Genomic DNA, 25,123 nt, shown 5'->3' with positions numbered 1-25,123 from the left:
GAATAAAATTGCGATAAATTAACAACATCGCATATTTTATTTCATTAAATTCTACTCAAATGTATTTTTACATTTTATGGATTTTATTAATGGTGTTTGGTGGTAGACCATTTGTTTAATAGACGGCTCCAGAATTATTCATAAAAATCACAAGGCAATACCTAAGTTGGCCTGAATTTTGAATCGGCACACTATATTTTAACGTTTGCGAAAAAATAGTATTGAAATAATCAGGCATTTTTTTTATTAGGATAACTATTTATTTTTACTGGATTTCGACTTTCCTGAGTGAACCACCTAAGTTCCAATAAGTGTGTTCGTTTAGATTTCAAAGCATGCCCACTGTTTACAAATGGAAATTTAAAAGCAATTTCTTAGGATGGCAACGAGAACATTTTTCTTTCAATCTTTCGACTGTCGGTGTTTCAGAAAGCAATTTTCTATTTTAAATGTTGCACGTACAACGCTTTTGCATTAAATTTATAATCGAAGCGGAAAATGTTTTCATTTGCTATTTGCTACTTGTTTTGGAATTTCTAATGAAAATTGCCTCTTAAAGATTGTGCTTATGGGCAGTTTTTTGGTTTTGTTGGAAGATCGCCTAGAGAATTATTTCATTCAAATTTCTCTGAAGTTTTTTATGGAGAAAATAAGGAATGATAATGTCTTTGATTATACATAGATTTGTTTTATTTGTTAAGAAATTACCTCTTAATTTTAATAAAGTTTTGCGACTTTCGTAGAAATGTTTTCTAGCTTAATAAAGTTTGAAAGTTGCATTTTGCAATTTCACAAACCCAGATTACCGTGAATTTTGGAGTTGAAATGATTACTTTCTTGTAGACTGTACAGGTTTTGGCGTAACTGCAACTTAGTGCGCGATGACCGTTTTATTGTTTTGTTTATCTCTAGAAATTGCCATTTCATAGCTTTTGTAGTAAGAAATAAACTTGAAATGTTGAGGAAGGTTAATGCTAGTAAAATAATGATTAAGAAAAGCTACCGATAGTAAAAGAATTTTTACTGCACCATGTTACGTATTTTTTATAAATTAGCTTTTATGTTTTACGGTAAAAACCAGTAGTCGTGTTTACGTGTGGAAGATGTTCGAAACAACAGCAACTAATTAAACTTTTAACTAGTTGTTCCTGTTGCAGCTTCCGACACCGCAATAATAACTGGAACTTATAATACAAACGTGAACATTATTATCGTTTGGCTACGCTTAGAGTTATATGCATTCAATCTTAAAAGGAAACAGAATATTGCTAATTTCGGATCAAAGTCAAACGGTGTTAAGTAAACAAGTAGCCGGTTGAACGGAACTCAAACTAGCTCGGTGGTGCATCGAGGACGCATAGTCCTTAGACGATTAGCTACCAGTAAAGCAAACAAACACTTAAATAATGGTTTAGATGATGGGAGTTGGTGGTTGCTCATCATTAATAGAACCCACATTAGTTCCGAAATAATCAACAACGCGCTAATTATTATCCACCCGCCACAGGATGAGTTATAGCCAGTAGGTATATGGCAACAAAACTAATACCAAGCTCCGGTGAGGTCGCTATCGATGCGATACACAGTTTCATGGTAAATCTCGTCCGGCCATCGTACTAAATATTCATATTAATTACTAATTCAAGTAGAAAATGTTCAGTTTTGTATCAGTTTTCCAAGATTTTCGCATTAAACCCAATACCTAACGCCTTGGTCTTCAGCGAAATTTTTTTGGTCACTTTGCACAATTTTATTTGATGCTTTGGACCTAAAACGTGTGTCACCATAAAATAAATGCGTTGTCTGTAAAGTAACACATTTCTAACAGTCATATAGTCTCAATAAGCATTTTCTTGACTAATTTTTGCCTTTCAATAATTTTAAGAAAAACTATGAATATTCCTTTTACTTTCTTCTACGTGGTTTCTATTGGGTTTTACTAAAACTTGATTTAAATACATACAGGCTGTCCTATTGATCCAAAAATGTTCCATAACTTGTTTATTATTACTAGTGACATCGACTTTTTTAGATTACATCTGCCTTTACGCTGTATATTTTAAAGTTATGTTTTATCAATTGAAACATTAAATATTATTGCATTTTTGGAGGTAACTTGTAATACCGATTTTTATCTAAACTTGTATTGGTCGATTTTGTAAAACACGTTTTTTTAAATTATTACGCAAATTCTGAGAATTTTAGAAAAATAGTAATTTTACCATTTTAAAAGGAAAAGTTCAAACCTCTATGTCAAATGATTAGCGGATTTCAATTAGAAACGTAGAAAAATTAAGAAGTTTGTTAAAAGTTAGAAAACTTAATAAATGGAACGCCCTAATTTTTTATTTTACTATTCAAAGATTATTAAACTGTCTTTCTAAAAATATATATTAAAAATGAAAAATACGGAGTGTTACATATAAATCTTTAAGTTAATGAACTTGCAACAAACCCCTTCAGTTTTTTATCTTCTTGAATTCAGTAACCAAAAAAAAATGTATCTATTAAATGTAAATTTTCTTCTTTAAAAGGATGAAAATCCTACTTTTCTAGGATTTATAGTTTTAATGTAATTTTTTGAAAAAGCGTATTTTTGGCAAAAAAATCAAATCTTCAAAAACTAAGCAAAATCGATGAATAACAACTTAGCTTAATTAAAAACACAAGTATAACATGCTACATCCAAAAATGCAAAGAACTATAAAGTGTTCCATTTGAAAAAACATAACTTCAGTGTTTTTTTAATATTGGGACAGCTTGTATGTATACCACAATATTTTTAAAAGATGCAGCAGAATCGCAGCTATAATCTAAAGAAAATGAAAGAGTCAATGTCTTTAATAATAAACAAGATATGGATGTTTTTTGATCATTGGAACAGTTTGTATCTGAAACACATGATGGTAAAGTTTTAAGCCAGTAAAAACTTAAGGCAGTTATTTTTTTTTAATTGTTTAAGTTTACAAAAAACTAAAAATGTAGAGAAAAATCAATTCGTAGACTAATATGTTTTTTTAACCAAGTTTTTGGTGTCTGTTACATTTCACCAAAGTTTGATTTAAATTCCACACATAGTTCTGGAAATTGTTGAAAAAAGAATAAATAGCATAACAGTGATTAATTAATTATTGATTTTATTAAAAAACATCCAATGATGTGTACATATGATAATACCTGTTACTGATTTGTGAATGTCTCTAATGAAATAAACAGAAAACTCACATAAACAAATAAGGTCGACAAACCCTGAACATTAGTGTAATTAAATTTACCAAAGTGAATTGAATAAAACTTCTAATAAAAAATTACTAATGCTAATGAAACAAAGAACACAGTTCGTTCAATTGCAAGGTGACATGCACTTTGTTTGATGAATACAAGGAGAGTCTGCTGAAAGTATAATTTTTACTGTATATATAAAAACTAATAAGGTTTGCTGTTAAATACCTGATATTTTTAACTGCATGTGATTTTTTCAGAATTTTTTTGCAGATGCTTATAATAAAATAATATTAATTTAGATATTAGAAACAAAAATAGTCACAAATTTCTACTCAATATCGGAAATTAAGTAATGAGTAACAAATGGCGTATGGAAAATATCCATCGGGAGTTTTAGAAACACCTTTGATCTAAATAATTAAAGATCGCACGGTAAATGAACTGTATTTATCGACGTTATAAATTTGAATTTTAAACAAATACTCTGTCTATGCTTTTTACATTAACTGCTCGCGAATCTAAAGAAACAATTTTTTTTTCGTAATGTAATATCATAAATTGTTATTACAGACAGAAAACTAGAACTAACAATTAAATTTTTATTGCTTAGGTAAGGAAATAAAATGTTATAAATAGTTTTGTAAAACCACCCTTTTTATTTTTTCTCTCAAATTTGAAATACATGAGGGGTGAATTAGGCTATTCAGTGAAGAAAATATGAGCCCATGATTGAAGCCCATTTCAATAACCCTTTTAATTAAGTATCAATGTGTTAAGTATTTTTGCTCAGATAAATTTGATGCAAAAGCCGGTAAATGCAAACCCACCCTGTTAACTTTGGAGCTTTCGATGCATTTGTTCGTCCTCATAATGTGAAGAAAATGTCCAGAAATTGGCCCTATTTTTCAGTAAAAGTAAGATTCAGGGCCAGGAAAGATCAGATGCTGCAAAATAATGATATCCCCACCTAAGGGTTTTCTGCTCCCACCCTGTCTGCTCCGTCGCAGAATCGAGTAGCATTGCGCGAATTCTGTTTTGCTCCCCAGTCCAGATTTTACGAGCGGATCGGTAGCGTAGAGAGTACAGAAAAAGCGATTCGCGCCCCATATGACCGATATGCAGGACTTTTAATTTCCCACCCTCGCACCAATTTTAACATTTAGCAGGTGTTTCTAGTGATGGTCATGTCAGGCCGTGATTAAAACCCGTTCTAACTGACAATTCACCCCCCACATCAGCGTGACATGCTTTGTAGAAAGACTCGATGAAGATCCTTCTATGTAATAAGTGATTTATCTCCCGTAACTGTAGTGTTTAATCTCTGTAAATTACGCCTGAAACCAGGTTTAAAGTTCTTCTAGCGACTGACTTTTTTCAGTGAATGTATGTGAGCTTTCTTTCCTCTTATAGGATTACTTTGACTTCGTCTCATAGGTATGTCTCTTCTCGTTCAAACACCCCCCAATGTCCTTTTCAGGATGCATTATGTATCAGCTCACGACGCGATAGATGTCGCTTCATTTTTATTTATCTAGTTATAGAAACATAAACAGAAACATAAAACTGGATTCTGATTATCTTCAATAGATTTCGTTCCCGGCCGAATTCAGTTTCAAAGAGATTTCATTATTATTTTATTTGCCAAATTTTTTCAGCCTCGCTTCCGTTTCAGCACAGATAGGGTTATAGCAGCCGCACAACTTCTATTTATTTTTTATATCGCGTCGCAACACTTGCGTTTTTATATTTCTCTATTCAATTTTTGTTTACTTGTCAGGTTTTATTTTTACAATCATGCGCGGAATGATGAAAAAGTTAAATCTATTTGATGAGAATAAACCAAATATTTGCCCAGAAAATGGAAACTTAGATTGTATCAGTTTCTGAAAGTCCCCAAGTTCATGTGTAATCGTGACTTGACAAAAGCTCCTTCTATTAATAATTTTTCGGAAATATTTTCCCTTCGAAATGACATTGATTGATGCATAATCAAATCTCGTAAATCTGGTAAGTCATGAAAACGTTATTACACAGCCTTAGATAATACACGGTAATTTCTTTTCGTTAAATTCGTTCCAATGTAATATTTGATAAATCGTTAGAATCACACGATTGCTAAAGTTCACTGAGCCCAAAAATTGTCACTGGACCCTTAAATTAGCAAAGTCAACAGGTAGGCGGTAATTTTTGTAACGTATGTCGTAGAATTAAAACGAATTTACATTAGCCTTGCAACAGTTACATTCATTATGGGCAATAAATTCAAAAAAGGACTACTCCTCTGAGAGCAAAGTTTTACAGATCACAAAGCTTTTTTTTAATATTGTTTAGTTATTTGACTGCTCAAAGGATATGCAACTGAGTGTGTATCCTGTGGCACCGAGCGAAGGATGAGTTATTGAATGAATTGCATGTAAAGGGGATATTATCTCAACGCTTCAGTAAATTGCAGACTCACCTTTTTGCGAACATTCCTAAAGGAAGGAGTTATAGATTGTTACGTTTCTCATTTGATTTGGTGAAGTTTTTGTTAATTATTTTAAATTTTAATCTTAGTTTTCAACATCTCCATTGTTTTAATGCAAGTGATTTTGTTGTAAACCAAGTAATATGAGTAAATGAGTGCGTTTGAGTTTTACACTACTAGATTAAAAATTTCATGCATCAGTTGCTCGCGTACATTATTAATGGTCTTGGCCTATTATCGATGGCATTTAGCGATTTAGCGAGTGGCAAGTTTGAAATGGGTTTTTTATCAAGTGGTGCGACTTTGTTCTAGCAACAATAAAGAACCCTTATTAACACATAAAATTTGCATTTTAACAGCATAAAAACTGCAGCGTAATGTTGATGTTATAAGGAAAGGCTGAGCGAAATGAAAATGCAAATGTGTAAACGACGATGTAATGACAAATATAAATCATTCCGTAAAAAATTATTCCGATAAAACATGCCCCCAGTGGCAAAAGCAAGTAGCCAGCAGAAATCCGTGTTTAAACAAGAATTCAAATATCCTTTATTTGCATAAGCGTGAGGGACCAATTTGTTTCGGAGATTGAATTAAAAAATATGTATTTTAAATTCGTTAACATTAATAAGCGACTATAAATCAGATAAATTCAGAATTATGGTCGGGAAAGCCGGGCACTGCAAACAACATGGTCAATATCAAGCAGGGTTTAACTTATCATTTTTTCATGAGCATGAGCGTTATTTGAGCTTTGTGGCGAAAACGCTTTTCGTTAGATGATCTGCCTTTGACATTACAGTTCTATGATCTCGGCTCTTCAGCCGAGATGAAATGAGAAATATAAAATTTCGCCACGATAGATCCAAGAAATTTTATTATCTACCATAATAAAAGGGGGAATTGTCGGTGGCTCAGTTTCCGAATTCATTTAAAAGTTTTACAGGAAAATGGACAGGTACTAGCTGACGAAATTATGTTCGCTATAATTCAGTTTTTAAGAGAACTGAACTATTTTTTACGCGCATTCATCAGTTTCGATTAAATTTTATGTTCCATTTGGTCGCAACGCATACAATATCCTATTACTAAGAGCTTTTAGCGAGCCTTTGTTTCAAAATAATTCTACACCATATTTTAAAACATTTATTATAGATAACAATAATGAACATGTCATTTATACCGTAATTACGGCAAACTGCAGTTGCGTAAAATATGCTACAATGAACAATGAAAACGTGCACCTAATGGTTTGGACATAATACAATTTAATATTATACGGTAGCAAAAAGTTAAAACATTGTAACTGAAAATAAATTATTATGTAGTGAATATATTTTGCGAATTTCATTCATTTACGTCACTTATACAATGTGTTCAAAAATAACTGTTCATCAAGTCACCTGTGAAATTTGAACGAAATGTGCCGCTTAATTTAAATTGTCAATGCCGTCAAAGTGACAGACCTGTCAAAATAATGCTTTGAATCTTAAAACAAAAGAATCAAAAAAATATAGAATATAGAAATATAGAACACAAATTAAGGCCTTATACTGTAAACAATTTTGCCGAAAAATTCAAAAATGTGAGTTAAAAACTAATTCAAAGATTTAACGAAGACGACAGTACTCAGAAACTATAATAGCACAGTGAATTTGAATTCCATAGTCGACTTGATGAACAATCATTTTTAAACACATTGTACATGTAAGAGAAGAAAACTCTTTTAAAACTAAAATGCAACACAAAATACATCGGTCTTATATCACTTTTAGCATTTAGCTATTTAGTAAATAAGTTTTCAACTTATTCCACTTAAAATATCAATAATTTATTTGGTAGCTAATTTATTAGAGTGAAATTATACCTATTTACAGAGCAATTAAACCTAACCACTGACAAAAGGATACTTAAGCTGCGATCAACAATATTTTGTAGTAAAGTTTTTTTTGTTAAATATTCCATTTAGAGATTCGCTATATTTTCGGAACTATTCTGGTTTTAAAATTTTTTAATCTTTCACCGATTAGCAAAAAAAGGCTTACAAAAATGTTTATAAACTGAAGCGAATGAGGATTTCAAAAATTATTGTTCTTGCCACAGTGTTTCATTTAAACCGATTTTTACACGAGGGAATGTGAATGGAATTTTTGGATGAAATGTTTGATTAATTTTTGATTTTTTGTTGATATGGAGAAAGTATCTGAAAGGGGTAAAAGATTTTAGGCCTAGTACAGAAATACGAGCAGTATTGCTATCAAGAAAAAATAAAGTTACCGTTTGTCATAATGTATCTTTCTAGCTTCGGAATTAATAATAATTCAATATATGTCTAGTAAATGAGAGATATACTTTGTTTCTGGTTACTTTAGGTCGCTAGGCTTATTCTAGGTAGAGCTTTTTTCTATAACTCCACAATAATGTGTTGTAGGCAAAAGTATAAACACGTGTATTTGTAAGTTACTTATTAAAAGTGGTTTCTTGGAGCCTCAGCTGGAAAAGGCTGCTTGTGCTGTAACCGACATAAAGCCGGCAAATGTGCGATTTTACTGGCAATCTACAGTTCCACATATAACCGTGTAAGTTATATAGAAAGTAAATTCGACTTGTTAGAGTGTGCATTATCTTGTTAGCACATGCAGTCCGTTAATTCGTTTAAGCAAGAAGTTGTAAGAGGTTCTGGAACATTTGCTCGATAATCTCCAGCTCTAAAATTCGCAAAAATAGAACAAAGTAGCGTTCCTAGGAATAATAAATTTTTCATAAGGCAGCGCCATTAAGTGAAATTTTTATCAGCGAATCTGCAGTTGATGATATTCGGTGAGCTGGTGTTGGTAATCAAATCGATTCCGTTCGCCGCGAATTGAGTAACATGTTGGTGTTAACCTCTAGAGCGAGGAGGATATCCCTAAATTAACTCTCGTTCATTTGATTTTATAGAGCTAGTCGTTGTTTTTCTTTTTTTTTAATTCCACTTTGTGATGTAAATGTCGCTACAATGTAAATAACGTTGTTTGTTGTTATTGGATGTGAACCGTCAAGTTCGCCAGTAAAACTCGAGTTCGGTCGGAATTATCGGCACTCATGCTCCGACTGACTTGGAAATAAGTTCAGCTGTAACACAAACACAAACGGCTGTTGCAGTCGCGGCGGACGTAATTTCCTCAACTTCCTTTTAATCGCATATTTTTTAAAAAACATTTAAATTGAAATGGCATTGTGTTGCCAAAGTTGCCAACTTTAATTCGTGCATCGATTCAGACCCCGAATGTATAAATTCAACTTTATGTAGACATAGGCGCCGGATTCGGCCGTGCCCAAGTCCGGGCTTCTCGCTTTTTCACATTAAATTAAAATATTTAAAGTTGGGGAAATTACGCGCAATTGCTGAAAGGGTTAAAGGCCACCGACGAAATATTTAATTCATCAAATAGTTTATTTCATTTTTGCACACCTGCAAGCACTCGACCATATTTCTAAAGGCACTTGGCTGAAAAGCACGCCGGAAAAAACCATTTAATTTTATCAAATTTTCTGATCACCCTTATGCATGCTGATTTAGATTGCTAGCCGGAACTAAATATTTATTAAACAGGAACACTTTAACCTTCACCTGATGAAATAAACATTAGCACTGCAACAGACCTATTCATTCCAATAATTACTACGGCTTGCAATCCTTGTTCAACAATTACTCGCTGAATATGAATTATTGTCTAAAAGTGAATGGACTTTCGATACAATAAAGAACTTTTACCGGCTATTTATAAACCTCGTAATTATAATTGATTTTTTCACCATTCAAGTACATTTTAGGACGGGCTGTAAGGCAACCTAAATGTAAAACTAAAAAACCTGATCGCATAAATTAAATAAACGAACCATAGATTTAGTCATATATTATTCATTTTGAGCTAAAAGCTTCCTTCGGTGGAAATATCTACGTCCCCATTATATTTTAGTAGCCTCTTTGTTGTCTTTATATTTCATATATTTCTGCCATTAAATAAATTGACTGCTAGTTTTTGCAAAAGCCTGGGCTTGAGTACGTATTTTCGTAGTAAAAATTTGAAATTTTTAATTCTTACATGATACCATTTGTTTTTCACTTATGAACAGAAATTACCGCGGGCTTGATTTTTAACGTATGCACCGGCAAGAGCGCAGTTAAATAATTAATCTGCAAAGTTTTCGAATCCTGATTGCACTCTGAACGAGACAATATAAGGGAAGTCAAGTCCAGAATATACGATGCAATCAGAAGAGCACGAAAGTTTTAATGATCGAGAAAATGTCACATGAAACTTTCCTGCTTCTTGTATGTATTTTCAAGGTGAGATTTCATCTCCCCTTGCCACAATTAGGTACAGTGCTGAACGTTAGAGCTAATTTGTTCATCCCAAATACCTCAATGTAATGGGAATTTAGGGAATGTTTGCGAGAAATTTATTTTTGGCTATTTTTAAGTTCCAGGCCGATTTCCTGCACCACACTGCAGTAACAAACCGAGATTTATGCAGCACCTCTTATCAATTATAATTACAATGATCGCTGGCGGTTTTGTTTCCATTATTAAAACAGGTGAAAATTCTCACGCAATTCATGCGGTATTTATTATTTATTAAATGCGCTAGACCCTTCAGCACGCATAACTGGCCGCACAGTTTTGATTTATATCGGCGCCTTGATTCGCCTTAGGAATATTTACGCAACTCATCCTACATCTCCAAATCCTGCGTCCAATTTGCAACTTTACTTCTCCACAGTGATGGCTTTTTTATGGTGCATATTAAGCGCTACCTCGGAGAACAGGAATTAATATTTAATTAATAGTAAACACTGGCAAAGCTGAACTTTGCTTATTGTTTACTCGTGCGGGGAGATGTAGGTAATTGGAAATGTTGTTAAAACGATTCGTTTTACACACGGTTGTTTCTTTTGAACGAGCTTAATAAAAATTTAATTAAATAAACTGAATAAATCAAATCTCGCTCTTGTAATTTAAGAATTTTAATTACTTTTAAACTTGGAGCTTCCATCGATAACGAGGAAGAATGATATCCGAAACGTACTTGTACACTGGGGATAAACAGCCCACACCAGTTTTGCTTGGATTCAAATTTTCAAATTAAATTCTAATTAAATTGTATCATTTATTTTGCCGAGTAGCTCGTGCAGCAAATGAGGATACAAATTCGAAAGGACGAAATTAATCAGCCACTTTATTTGTTTACTGAAAGTAGCACACAAACATTATTCATTACAACTTTAATGGATATTGGGATGGTTTTAACAAAGCGTCCATACTGCGAATTATAACAAGTACGCTATCTCGAGCTAAGAAAAGGAGTATTCTTGAAGTAATTTAAGTTCTCTCGAGAGAAGCAGAGCAAACCTTAGCTGCCAACTTTAGTGCCTTAATGAGGAACACACAATATTTACGCATATTCGCACAACTTAAATAATTAAAGCTGTCTTACACAACAGACTAACTTCTGACCTGAACTTGCCTACTTAGGACTAAATCTGATTTCGGATTCGGAAACTAATTTTTAAATTATTAATACATTAGGGTTGGTTTTACAGTTTGCTAGAAAGGGTTTAATTAACGAAATATCAAATTAACTTACCCTCGCTTGAAATTTGTACATTATGTGTGGTGGCTGTGTTTGTAAATAACTATCCCATCCATGCATAAATTTGATGCTTTGTTCAGTGTCAAAAATAATTATAAATAAATACAGTGTTCTGGAAATAATTAAACAAGAGACAGGGAGTTTTATTCGTATGCATGCTGTCACGTTATTGTTCCCTTCAGCCGAAGGCTAGTCGAAAGAAGCTCTCAATTCACTCAATTGAACTTCGGTAGCAAATCATCCATTCCTGCCACGCGACCAAACTTGGGGTACCTTCTTTATTCGGCATGACATCCATTATAGTCCAGTTACAATTGTAAAAAATAAATTCATCACAAAAAGCTGGAGCAATTTCATTTCAGAAACAGGAGAAAGGGTGTGTTTTTAATTAAATAATTTTCCACTATTTTTTGCGATTTACGAATTGTAAATTTGTGGGCTTTGTAGTCCGATTAATCATTTGTGTAAGGTCTAGTGAATGCGATTTGATCACTCTGTTGGAGAGGAAATTTGATATGCCCAACCTGTCCAATAGGAGTTTTCAAGGAGCTGCAATTCGGAGTTAATAATTACAATCTAATGCACGCTTCACAGTGCGATTAAACATGACCCAATCTGATATAAAGCAGTATATCAATTATATGCAAGCAGCGATCTGACGTCTTTGTATATTACTGTCGCCGTTCTGATTGCAATCGTAATTATTGTCGCCATCTTAACTACGTCTGAGACCAAACTGCGCTCGAAAGTTAGATTTATTTTCCTTAGTTTTGGCATCCGCAAGAAGGCAAGAGTCACCGAAAATCTAATTCCAGAATAAAATGAAAATATTTCAGGATAGTTTTCCGTACTCGGCTATAACGAACATTTAGGGGACTTTTTTCTTATAACTAGAGACTGAATTTTTGGAAAAGGCATTTTCTTAAAACTCTAAATAAATTTGTTTTAACAGAAATGGAAATATTAGACACTCTTTTTACTTTTTCTGAATTCCTAAATTGAATTATATTCTTAATAACTTTTTAAACATCCTACAGTTGTGTTTAACCTTCCTAATTTAAACTAAGATTTTTTTCATTTTTTTCCAGTATTTAGTTTAAAATAATTACATCAAATTCTTCAATTTCATAGTTATTATTTTATTTTAAATCTAAAAACTTTTGTTTCTCAGGCTTCCAATATTTCAGCTCTTTAGTTTCTTAATTTTCCCATAGTATTTCGTATTGTTCATTTCCTCAGTTTTTCAGTTTTTCTTATTTATCTTATTCATTTTCTTCTTTTGCATTTCATAGTTTTTTATTTATCATTCTTTCAGTCACTTAGATCTACAGTATTCCAAACTTTTTTTTAGTTAAACTGTTTTTTAGTTATTTTTGTGTTCCAGTTTTTAAGTTTTTTAGCTTTTTAGTCTCTTAATGTATTGGTTTTTTATTCAGAATCTCATGCTTCAATTTAAGAATATTTCTCTTTTCCAGTTCTATAGATTATTCAGTCGCTTAATTTTTCAGAATTTTATTTTTCTCATAATTTTTTGTGTTTTTAATTTCTCAGCGTTAAAGTTCAGTGGTCAGTGTTTGAACTTCTTGAACTTATTTATTAAATTATTTTTCAATTTTAAACAATTTTTGTATTAGCCTTGATTTTGGAATAAAACATAATTTATGTATAGAAGTGTCAAAATTGCAGTGTTCGCCAATTGTTAATTGTTTTTTTTTTTCAAACGAAAGTGTCGATTTTAATTTATTAGTTGTGTGAAAGTCTTACTTTTCTAAACTTCTTGTGTGATAAATTTAATAAAAGTATGTTTTCGTAAAAAAACACATTCTTTCAAAAACTAAGTCGAACTAAAATGAAATCCAATTCTTTGAGAAAAACCAGCCCACTGTCCCAGGAACGAGCGATTGACCAATAAAAATATAATAATCACCTCCTACTTGCTTATCTGGTGCACAAAAAATTGCAAGACGATTCAAGCGTTTGTCATTGGATATGGGAGGGGTATTGCACTCCCAACTGTAAAACAGGCCAATCAGCAGGCGATTAAAATTGAGCGAAAAACTGTTGTTTGATTATTTTGTAAATGTCGGCCAAACCATTTGGAATTTCACTGTTTTCTAAGAAAACCTCAAGTTTCCTATTATACTTGGTTTAAAAAATCGTGGATAAATTGTGGATCAATTTGTTTTTGTTAAACATTGATTCTCGCAATTAATTTGTGTTGAAACTCAAACATTTCGCAAGTTTTTCAGCAAAAACTCTCACAAAACTCAAAAATGTACCACATTAAGTCAAAAATCTTTATGTTTTTTTATGAATTTGTGTTTAATTGGAAACCAAAATTTATAAACTAATAGTGAAGAGATCAGAAAGGAAATTCATTGTTCTGCTAAGGGACAACTAACAGTGACTTAGATTTTTGCTTGGCTGTCCCTTGAGGGCGTATTATGGTGAAATAACTGCGGAGGCGTTTCGGAAATGCGTAATATTGTATAGACATTTGAAAGCTGGTTGCTCGTCAATCACGGATTCTATTCGCCGTTATCACAGTTAGGTTTTGTGTGCCGGACAATTGATACAAACCATTAATGTCCAAAACGTGTACAGCTGATCGCAAATGAAACACTAATATCCAGTAATTAAGTTGATTAAATATGACAAGTCTCCATCGCGTCACAAATGATATGCAAATGTGTGAGCATGAACAAACGCAAATCATATCTAGTCTGGTGGTTTTAAAATGGGCTTAATCAGTTATTGTAATCGTTAAATCGTTTGTAAGGCCCAGTCGAACGACAAGCTGTCATGTTTGGGAGGACACAACGAGCCCTGCAAATGCCATTTGTCTCCCATTATCCTGCCGATAGACGGATACTCTTTGTTCAAGCGAACGGTGCTGAAAAAACAGCAGGTATATCACTACATTATTAGGAATTTAGTTCGGCGATCTATTGGCCGTTTCGGTCTCCGGGAAATTTGATCGCTCGACAAACTTGTGTTGATTCGAAAACTATAAAAACAAAACTATAAAACAAAAACTTTGTCCGCACACAAAACGTCGTCGACAGAGACGGATGACAGAGGATGTGAAGTCGGCTTCTATCGACGGACATGCCATTTTTTCCGCTTGATGAATGAAATGATTTATGGTTTAATGCGAATGATTTAACATTTTTTCGATATGTGCTTTATTGAGTGGATTTTGGATCACTTGTGCAGAAAACTATAAAATTTTGCCAATGTTATTTATTTTACGGCTAATTCGAAAAACAATAAATAAAACCCCGTTCAGTCGTAAATTTTATTACAAATCACACTTTGTGTATAAAATGCATCCATGCCGCATCACATACCATCACCAATTTGGGGGCATTTTGTTTATATGATGCCAACGTGGACGACGTGCTTTACACCAAAATTCTGAACTATGTAGCGTGAAATATTTATTGACCATTACGTGCCTCACATCTTTTCAAAACTAGGGGCAATTTTCAAATCGTATTTTTATACCATCCAAGAAAACTGACTTGAAACGATGGAATTAAAAAATTAAAACGTTTTCTATCATCAGAGCATTGAACAGATTGAATCACACAATTGTATTTACGTTATCAAAAATACAATGTGTTTCTAAATGATTCTTATCTAGTTAACTTTGAAATTGGTTTACATGTAATAAAATGGTGCCGCTCTGCTCAGTTGAATTCTCTGTCAATAAATGTCAAGACTGTCAGTTGTGAAATTCACAAATTGTCAATCAATTAATTTTAAAAATTTCGTTATAATGCTACACTGTGCAAGAAAACACTTTTATTGTCAAAGCTTATTTCCGAATTGTCGGTGTCTAAATGCCTGCCATTAATTCTATAAAGCGGCATTTCTGATTTTACATGGGAAATTCACAGATGACTAGATGACAATCATTTAAAAACACATTGTACACAAAGCTCTTTTTCTCCCGCAAAGCTTTGCGACGTAATTTATATTAGGTTTTGGCATAAAATTTAGTGCTTTTACCAAACAATTACAAAAATTAAATTTTACTTTTACTTTTCATGTTTGTTCGTTATCTTTGCACCTTGATTTTATCTTGACACCAGCAGTGGGTATTTCCTTTTAACGAAATAAGAAGAATGTGGTGCAATAAGAAAGTTGGAAGAACAAATAAACGCATTAATAAAATGTAAACATTTTTCACCGGAGAAGTTTTAATGTAAAAATTATTCCTCTGGTCTGAGGATTAAATGCGGATTAAACCCACATTGGAAAATTCAAAAAACAACAGTTGCTTTAAAATAAGCACCTCGGGATTAATTTAGGTATAAATAAATACATACCTCCAGCGTTTCATTAGAAAAAAAAACAATTTTCAGTAATATATTCTTAATGAATTGTTTGTCGAGAGCAAAGCCAATTGTACCAAAAAACACTAAATTGATTTCGGTAACTTTGCCGGTCCATAAATCAAAGAGGGTGTTTTTCCATGGTTAGTCAACCAATCGGCAATACTTCACAGGTCCTAATAGGTACGTTAAAAGTGATATAACATACATTTTCCGTGAAATGAAGCAGACTAATTTCCTCGGCCGGCTAATCCATGTTTGCCGTTGACTTCACCCTATACAGATCGTTCATCATTGAGTGTCCCACATCGATGTGTCGTGCCAGAGGAACCGTGGATAACGAAGTACGGCCCTTGCTATCCAGCGCCGACCCTAATTTTCAATTTTTTAACCAACGGTGTGGGTGAATTTTAATCGTGAAAATTTCCATATTTTAGATTTTGAATAGATGGATTATGTCCGTGGCCTGTTTTCGGAATGAAAGGTGCTTAATCACTTTGTGATATAATTGCCTGAAAAACGAAACGGCCTTTTGCAGCAATTTTGCGTCAAGAAAATGTTAATTCCAATTTTTATTATTAGAAAAGTCAACACAAACTACTCGATGCACTGCAGCTGACATATCCATACCCCAACTTTCTCAGATATTTAAATTCAAGATTTCGTATGACTGACGTGACAATACACTTTGGAATACGTAATCCGTATTTATACATAAATATTAAAGAAGTTTTTTCCGAATTTTACGCTTTGAAAATTCCATTTCAGAAGTTTGTTAAAAGAAATTCAAAAAGGTTATCGAACCAGAATTTGGATTACAAAATTGCAAATTCTGCTATTAAAAAAACTGTAGCTCGCATTTAGTTCTCTTCCTTTCTGGCAATTCTGGTCATTTCGGGCGATTGTGATAAGCTTGTCAATCTTTTCCACATTTGTGTGATTCAGTGCCGTGTTTGCGGCTGTTAAAGTGGAAAAGCTTTTTCTCCGTTCTCCTACAATTGCATTTTCGCAGAAGTAGTTTTATCGAGCTGAAACATTTTTAGTCTTCCTCTTACATTATTACTTAAGTTTTAATGACAAATTTTATAACTTGTGGGGATAAAAAGATGGATTTCTTTGCGGGTAAAAAGGGAAGCTTTCAGCTAATAATACGATAGTGAAAATTGTGCCAGCGAAATAAATTGATAGAGTTATTTACACTTACAATAAAAGTTGCTTTCCTCGAGGGTAGTTCGTAAACTAGAAGGCAGAGCAAACAAATTAAAAGTAAGTGTGCAGAGGAGATGTAAGATAAAAAAGGAGGATATATCGCTTTCATAAGAAAAAACTTGAAAAAGAATTTTATGGGCACTCAATTAAAAGTTGGAATAATAACCCGCCACAAACTTGACTATTTACTGTCACAAAAGAAAATAGAGATGTTAAACCTAGATATGATTGTTTGCACTTTGCGTATTAATTATGTCAACAATAACTCTATTGAGCGTAGTTTCTCCCCCATCCTGGCTCCATAAAGATTCTCATAACTAACTTAGGGAATTTGTCGGTAAATGCGTCTGTAACTAGTAAATCATTATCGACAATGATCAATCGTGTTATGTACGCGTCGACTGAATAATATTAATATACCTAATTACGCATTCAGTGTCCGACCACTGCATTTAATAATCAATTTGGCTAATGATTGATATATTGCCCGATGACCCCAGAATATGCTGACCTGGCCAGGGCGAATTCTCCAATACGGACACCGATTGATGGGGAACCACCCATATGCTTATTGTCAAGACGATTATTTACTGCCATTACCTCGGTAATGAGTTATTAACCGACTTAAGGACGCACAAATTGACTCTATGCATCAATTCGGCCAATTGGGAACGGCTCTGGTTACTTTATTAATGAGCACATCAAATTTTACCCCAACATACATAAAACAAACATCAAATAAAATGTTTTACATTAGGTTACATTCCCTAATTAATTTTGGTGACACTGAACGATGATTAATTTCATGCTGTAGAATAAAAAAAAATAAAAAATATTTTTTTAGAAAAAAACTTTTATTTATTGCTTTGTAGTCTACTTATTCTAAACGTCTTTTTCTCTGAAATTTAATTTTGCCGTATTATTGTAACACCATTATTTTGCTTATTTGTGCAAACTTGTTTAGTGGTATGTGATAATCTCTGTTCTGTGTCTATGCTCTATAGTCCAAGATACATGAATTTAAAAAAAAATGCGACAATTGTTTGTAACGAAACGTAATAAAAACGATTAGGTATTAATATATTTCCCAAAGACAACATACCGTTAATGTTGGTATAAGTTACGGTACGAACGCATCGAAAACTCATTTGTAAACGTAACCTAATACTTTAAAACCCCATTAACCCTTTTAGGGGGTATTTAACTACATAGAATTGCATTGTCACGCTGATTAAGTAAGTATGCAAAATTTCAATTCATTGAGACAACGGGAACTCTCTCAAATTTTGTTCCAAAAATATGAAACAGACAGACAACAAAGCAAGTTAAAAAATAATGCTTTAGATGAACCACGCATAAAGTGCAACCTGTTTACATTAAGGGTGGATTTTACAATAAAAAAAAATTTTTGAAAAATACATTGTAACAATTGTAACCATAGTAATTATACTACGAATATCTGGTCTATCTGACGATTGTAAAATCCACCTTAAATCCAACTGAATAAGCTTTAAAATGTTATTCGGAAGTAAAATTACCGTTGGGGGCGCCACTGAGCTAGGTCGAAAACAGTAACCATAAATGACGGGAAAATGTTTATTCGGATATTTTGAGCGTTAGACAAATTTTGAGACTTCACAATTATTACATTGCCTATGCGGAATGATTATTGCATCTTTGATGCAAGAAACTTATGTTGACAAATGAGAGATGACGAGGAAAACACGAATAACGAATGACTGTTTGGTTCACTTTATTTATTGGAAAATTATTACAAAGACATTGAAAAGCCTACCTTTTGGCATAATTTACGTTTAAATGTATCAGCAGATGTTAATCTTTATTGTAGTTTTGTAGATTTACCGCAGCATTTCATGATTTTTTTCAGTGGAAAATTCTATCCTAAAATTCATAACACTTTCACTAATTTATTGGTTTCTTGAGCCAAACTTTGTGTTCGCTGTGATCCATTACTTCTAATCTTTAATTAGACAACTGTTTGATAACACTTTGTAATCAAAATTTAAATATTTTTCACTTTTTATCCACTTTCAAGTTCCAACAATAAACACTTTATACCACGAAAAACTACAGAACCAAAGTCAACGCTAGTATTTACCACCACGTACTTTTAAATTAATTCTTTCTATTGTAAGTAATTAACACTATACACGCAAAATTGTTGAACAATTCATTAAATGTCAGTTAAATGTGGCATTACGAAAATTTCTTTACTGTTTTCGACATAGTTTAAAAGTCATCACCAGAGGGCGCCTAGTTAATTTTATTTCCGAATAAGATTTAACCGTTTAACTAAAAAAACCTAGTTATTTTTTCGTAGTCATGCTTTCTATCCATGTCAAGTGGATTAAAAAATATGATTGTGCTTGAGGGATTTTGGAGAAGGCGGGATGATAAAAAGAATTGTTTCCAATAAAGCCCGCAATAATATATCTAATGTTCTGAGCCGCCGTAGCAAAGATTTGTTTCAATCTTGGCGGAGCGGTTGTTCATTTAAATTGTGACAGGTATTGGCAAACCAATATCGCACGTCTGTTTAACAGTTTTCCATTTGACATGGTCGTAAAAGGTCGCCTGTTCTTCAGGAGTCAGTGAGACAGACCAAGAGCACCAATATATTTCCCTTGACATTTTTTATTCCCTGCAGTTCTAGAAACGTGAAATCTTTGCTTCTGTTCCACTTTGATATCATAACCAGAGGATTCGCTTTAAACTACTTGGATTTTGTCACGTCTATGCCACACATATGAGACTTTTTTCAAAAAAGCACTGTGGTGCCAGCTTGCGGTAACCCGATTTGACTATTGACAAGGAGCTAAGAGCTTGCATTACACGATTGAGGCTTAGCAGTTTGCGTTTTGATCTGAGGTTTGTCAAAAGACCTATTAATTCAGCGCAATAACGTTCGAGACAAAGGATTGAAGAGTGTTCAAGTTTTAAGCCGGAAGTCGCTGCTAAATAAAATACGAGTTTATTCTTCCAGTCAACTTTACGGAGCGATATAAGAGGTTTATAAACTTGCTAACTTCATAATCACTAATTTTTTAAGGCGCAGTGCAGCTTCACTCCGAGAAATTTAGCAATTTTCCGTCTGAAACTTGTGTTGCTTTTTCCTGCTGCGATATTGGAAATTCTGATAAATTGGGAGAACATTCAGCCGGGTATTAGGAACCAACAAACTGTTGCGATATATGCATCGGGAGCGGTTGATAAAATCGCCTTAAACTTTCAGCTTTGTTACCTGTGCAGTCATATCAATAGAAAGCTTTTTATGTGCTATTTCCTGCATCTGACACAATGCAAGTTTGCGGCAACTTTTTAGTTTAAATCTGCATAATAGCAGTTTGCAGCAAAATTACATAAAAGTCGGGAAATGCCCTTCATTCTGAACTTTTCACTGGAGTTAGGTACATGTGCTTGTCTTTAGACGATTTTCAAGAATAAATAATTAAACTCTGTCATAAATTATAACTCGTTTGATTTTGCGATATTATGTTAATGCAGCTAACGAGCTTTAATGGCCTGTTTTAAAATTGAGTGATGGACACGTCGTTAGAAGTGGAGCAGTGCCAATGCATCATGATTGACATTATAGTTAGCGAGTGCATTGTCTCGCCGATATCATCGGTAAATCAGCAAGACACTAAGTGTACACAATAAGACGACCTAAATCTTTGTCAGTCATAGTTAAGATTAATTATGCTTGTTGTAGTAAGTCGACCTGGCAAACATTGACAAACTTACGTTTGTTTGCAGTGTTAAATTATTGTCTATTCTGAGTCTAGTGGCGGAGTCTGATTGCTATCCCTAATAGCACGGGGAAAACCTTGCCATTGTACCGAGAATTCATGAATAACCGATCCCATTTATTTAATTATGTTTTCCTATTTCCTTGGTGCAAATAATTTCGAGCATATTGTGCATTAATTACACAAACAAGGTTCTAGTATCGTCTCACTCCGATTCGAGATAAAATAGTTTCTGCCCAAACTTTTGTTATCAACTTCTCGCGCAAACTACCAATAACTATAACTGGGAGTAATCGTCAACTTTTACAGCTTTGGCTCGAAATATGGCTCGTTAAACACTTGATATTTTTTGCCGTTGACCACTTTTCACCAATTTCCTTCCAGCGAACTTTATGGAGAATCGATCGATTTAATAAAAAGTCGTGTAGCATCAGTGAAAAATCTAATTTCTTGGAGGATTTTTTCCGACTCCTCTCGTGAACTCTTATCGTCTTGGATCGTAAATTTATAAGCTTATAAAGCGCTATCGAGACCTAAAGAGCCACAAATTCGCGTTTAGTTCAAATCTGAAAGCAAAACATTGTAAATCCCTGGTATCAATTCTTTGCAATATCGACAACACCCAGCGGGAGAGGATCGCCTCTCGAGCGGCCATCACAGGTTATCAGACGTCTAAAGCACTGATTGAAAAAAGGAATGCCAATAACAAAGGCTCAGTGCAAGGCAAGCACCCGCGTGTTTGCAAGAAGCGCTCCTGAAACCTACAACGCCTAGCTTTTCTCTCTACTTCTATTACAAGAGATTTTTGCCTCGACTTACTCCAAACCCTTAACTTGAACTTGTCTTTTTCGTATATAAATGTAAATCAGTATTTCGTTTTCTTTCAAATGGTTTGTTTCCCTTGGGAGTGATGTGAAGCAATCTCCTACAATAATTATTTGTGCGACAAACAGAGAATGCCAATAAACGTTGATCGTCCGTAATAAAGAAACTAAATCGAACAAGAAGAAACAATTTAGACCACTATTGTCCAGTACGAGCGATGAGCTCGTTGGCGGACAAAAACTTGGTAAAATCAAAGTCGAACAGTTTTCTTCCACGCACAGAACATGATTTTACGATTAGCTACGTTTGGCCTAAATTTGTAAATATTTTACGAAACAGCCCTTTTGTTGGGCGACTTTATGCCATGTAATGATGTTTCATGAGATAATTAGAAATTCCACTTTGTGTTATTCCTTTCGGTGTGTTGAAGCCGAGCTCAAATTTTTTAATCCGTGGTCTCGTCAAATATTTACGTAACAAAGATTTCCAAAATAAGGGAAAACAGGATAATACATTTTGTGAAGGCAAGCGTGTGTTAATATATAATGTAATTTAAAAAAAGTAATTGCTTCTTAGTATTTACTTTTTGAATGTAATGCTGAGGGCGTGCAATTTTCCAGCCGCATTCATTTTGCGAGCAGGCTTTTTAAAAAATGAAATCTTGTAACGTCGAATATTAGTGTTGATAAAAAGTTTCGTCGTGCATGAGGGCAATGCCTCCAATTTAGCGATTTTCGCTTGGAATTAATTTGGCAGGGTTAATGGATGTAGACAACGACTTTGGAAATTTTTCATTTGACCTGGAATCGGTTTCTCGTGCGATTATTGCCATTATCTCCAATATTTCATTAGAGTATTTTAATTGCATCGTTGAGAATGTTCGAGTGAATGTCGCATTTCGCATATTGTCTGGCCCGGCAATTTAGCGTCATTATCGGTTGCGCAGCTCCTTTCCTACGGTCGGCCGCGTATTTTGAATAATGTCTCTGCCATAATGAAGCAGATAAGATTCTCAATTTCCTGAGATAATTGCAAACCGTATTACGGGCCTGGCTTGATGGCATTAGAGAGTTCCACCGTCGCCTATTGAGTTATATACTCGATATCTGCAGACGACTGGGTGTCGCGGAAGAACTCAACTTTATGGCTCCAACTGATTTTCAGCAACGGTTTTGTATCAAATTTTAAGTTTTACTGCGAAATTGCGTTAATATTTCATGCATTGGCTTGTCTTTACTTCCAAGTTTTTCCCCAAAAGTTCAAAAGCCACACACAAAATCAAAGTTCGCAAGTTTAAAGTTATTTTCTGACAGGTCGTTTTGTTATTGATAAATCATACGAGTATGACCTTCCGTGTACGGTATCTTAAAGTTCTATATACTACAATTTTTCATGCTGTCAAAACAGGTTTCTTGAACAAATTGCTATAAAGCAAGATGTACCTTCATTTTTTTCTGTTTATTACACTTTAAAACTACTAAACCTGTAATTTTTATACAGTGTTTCATTGGTGATGATGAGCCTGGCGGCATTGAAAATGCAACCCAAAATACATTTGCAAAGGTAACGTGGTTATTTTACATATTACATGATTTAAAAATATATTGGGGATCAATGTTTCACATGGGAGAGCTCTTGCTGAAACAATTTTTCAAAGACTTAAGCGAAATCTGACCATCATTGAAAAAATCAAAAGCAAGAACAGCCACAGGTCCTCAAAATAAAATTACAGTGAGAATAATTGGTTAAAATTCTCATATTAGTCAAAGGAAATCAAGAGCAACCACCAATGAACTCAGCATTTTTTTAAGAGGTCGTTTTGGCTGAAAATTTAAGCTTGTGTAGATAGTTGAATAAACATTTAAACGATTGATAAATATTTTTCATGCCTTTTAAGTCTAAAAACTATTATCTACATTACTCCTGCAAGTATTTATGTTTTTTTTATTCACATCAGGCTCATTACTAGACGTGAAATACACTGTAGATTTAGTAAGTGTATTATTAAAAGCGGTCTATATTTTTTGATGATTTTTTTCACACTGAGGAATCAATCCAATCAGAATTGAGTTTTTAAAATAACGCCTGTTTTCTTTTAAATGAATAGGATTTCGCTCCGGATTTCGAAAAAAAACTGATTTGAAAATTGCATTAGGTACAGACTTACAATTTTTAGACTTTTCCGTACATTTCTCAACAAAAAACGCGATAGTTTAAAGAAATTTTGTCAGACAAAATAGAGCAATTTTTGCATTTTTCGAACTTTTATTAAGCATGTATTATAAAAATACCACTTAGAAAGTAAGTTTTTCCGCGCAAATTTTTTCCTGACTTAATATTTTCTGAGTAGGTTTAAAAATAAAATTATTTTGCCCCTTTCGCCACTGAATTTGGTCGAAAATGCTCTTTTTGAGCTAAAAATTTTGGTTTTAGACAAAATTTAGCAATGTTTTTCCACAATTTTCGTAAACCTTTTTCAACAGTAATTAAAAAAAAATTCTTGTAATCCAGAAATTGTACTACTGATATTTTACTTTTTTTAACTGTGTTTAAAAGAAAAAAGAAAATATTCAGTCATTATTTTGCGAAAGCTAAGCAAAGAAACCTAAGGATAATCAAGAACATATAGCTCCGAAATTCAGTAGTATCTTCTAAGTTTTATCCTAAAATATTTAAAATTTTATATCTACATTACAAATGACATAGTCTGAATTAGAATTAGTTTCCTAATCTGAATCACAACTAATATTTTCTGAAATGCAGTTGAAAAATGTGTAGTATTAGAGTTTCTGTCAAAAGCAATTTTATTTTTACCTTAGTTATTATTCTTCAGCAATTTGGGGCCCAGATCGCAGCAGATAACCAACAAAAATATGAGTACGAAAAAACAATAACAAATTACGAATTTTATTTCAGTTAAAATTTCTATACTGTACAAATATCGTAGATATAAAATCGGCAATTAATAAAGGTGTGACTTTCAACATTTAGAAATACCAAAAAAAATCAGAAATAGTAATTATGAACAGTTATTTAGACGTAAAAAATTTGCGGTTCGATGTATTAACAAAAATTGTTCACATATTGATTCAATTTCATGTAGCTAAACAAATAATGTTATAATTAAGTTTTATCTCTAATAGTAATAATAGTTTTAATTAGGTGCATTGTTTGAAGTGTGTTGGCCTCAGACTTAACAAAAGCAGCATGATTATTACATTGTATTAGTTTCATTTCATTGGTATTGGAGGAATCAGAAAGTAGTTCCTTTCAGGAGCCACAGACAAGGCCGAATTACTAAAGAAACTAACTAGAGGAAGTGAAATGAATTGAGCAGAGATTCTTATAATCGATTTTTCATTTACTTTTGTATCGGAATTGCAAAATCTCATTGATGTGGTTTTAATACGCTGTTGTTGTTCTCTGACTTTTATTTTTTCAATAATTCACAAAAGATGCCAGTGTTTTGTACTTGTATGGGAGCTGGCATAAAGAGAAATGCTATTAAAACATATGTGGAGCTTCGGGGAGTTGATTTGAAGAGCGCAGAGACGGAGGTGTTTCATGAAACACCGTTTGAAGTTCCACCAGAGCGTAGAGTTTACAATTTGTGTATAATAGCAAACGCGATGAGTAGGCTTTAGACATGTA

General features: G+C 33.3%; 1 protein-coding gene across 5 annotated transcripts in view; it reads left to right on the top strand.

Annotated features, from left to right (window-relative positions):
• sns (sticks and stones) overlaps window positions 1-25,123 on the top strand; it is a 286,545-nt gene that overhangs the window by 98,464 nt on the left and 162,958 nt on the right. For 2 of the 5 annotated variants that reach the window (XM_064355594.1, XM_064355589.1), the window contains exon 1: window positions 4,266-4,659. The exons of 2 other annotated variants lie outside the window; for them this stretch is intronic. The gene's annotated coding sequence lies outside the window, so the exon portion shown is untranslated. Of the gene's footprint in view, window positions 1-4,265; window positions 4,660-25,123 lie in introns of those variants that run through there. One more of the 5 variants, XM_015977663.2, reaches the window with a different exon arrangement.

Source organism: Tribolium castaneum, chromosome 1, assembly GCF_031307605.1.
Source record: "Tribolium castaneum strain GA2 chromosome 1, icTriCast1.1, whole genome shotgun sequence".
In the NCBI taxonomy this organism is placed as follows: domain Eukaryota; kingdom Metazoa; phylum Arthropoda; class Insecta; order Coleoptera; family Tenebrionidae; genus Tribolium; species Tribolium castaneum.
This window is presented reverse-complemented; position numbering and strand designations above follow the sequence as displayed.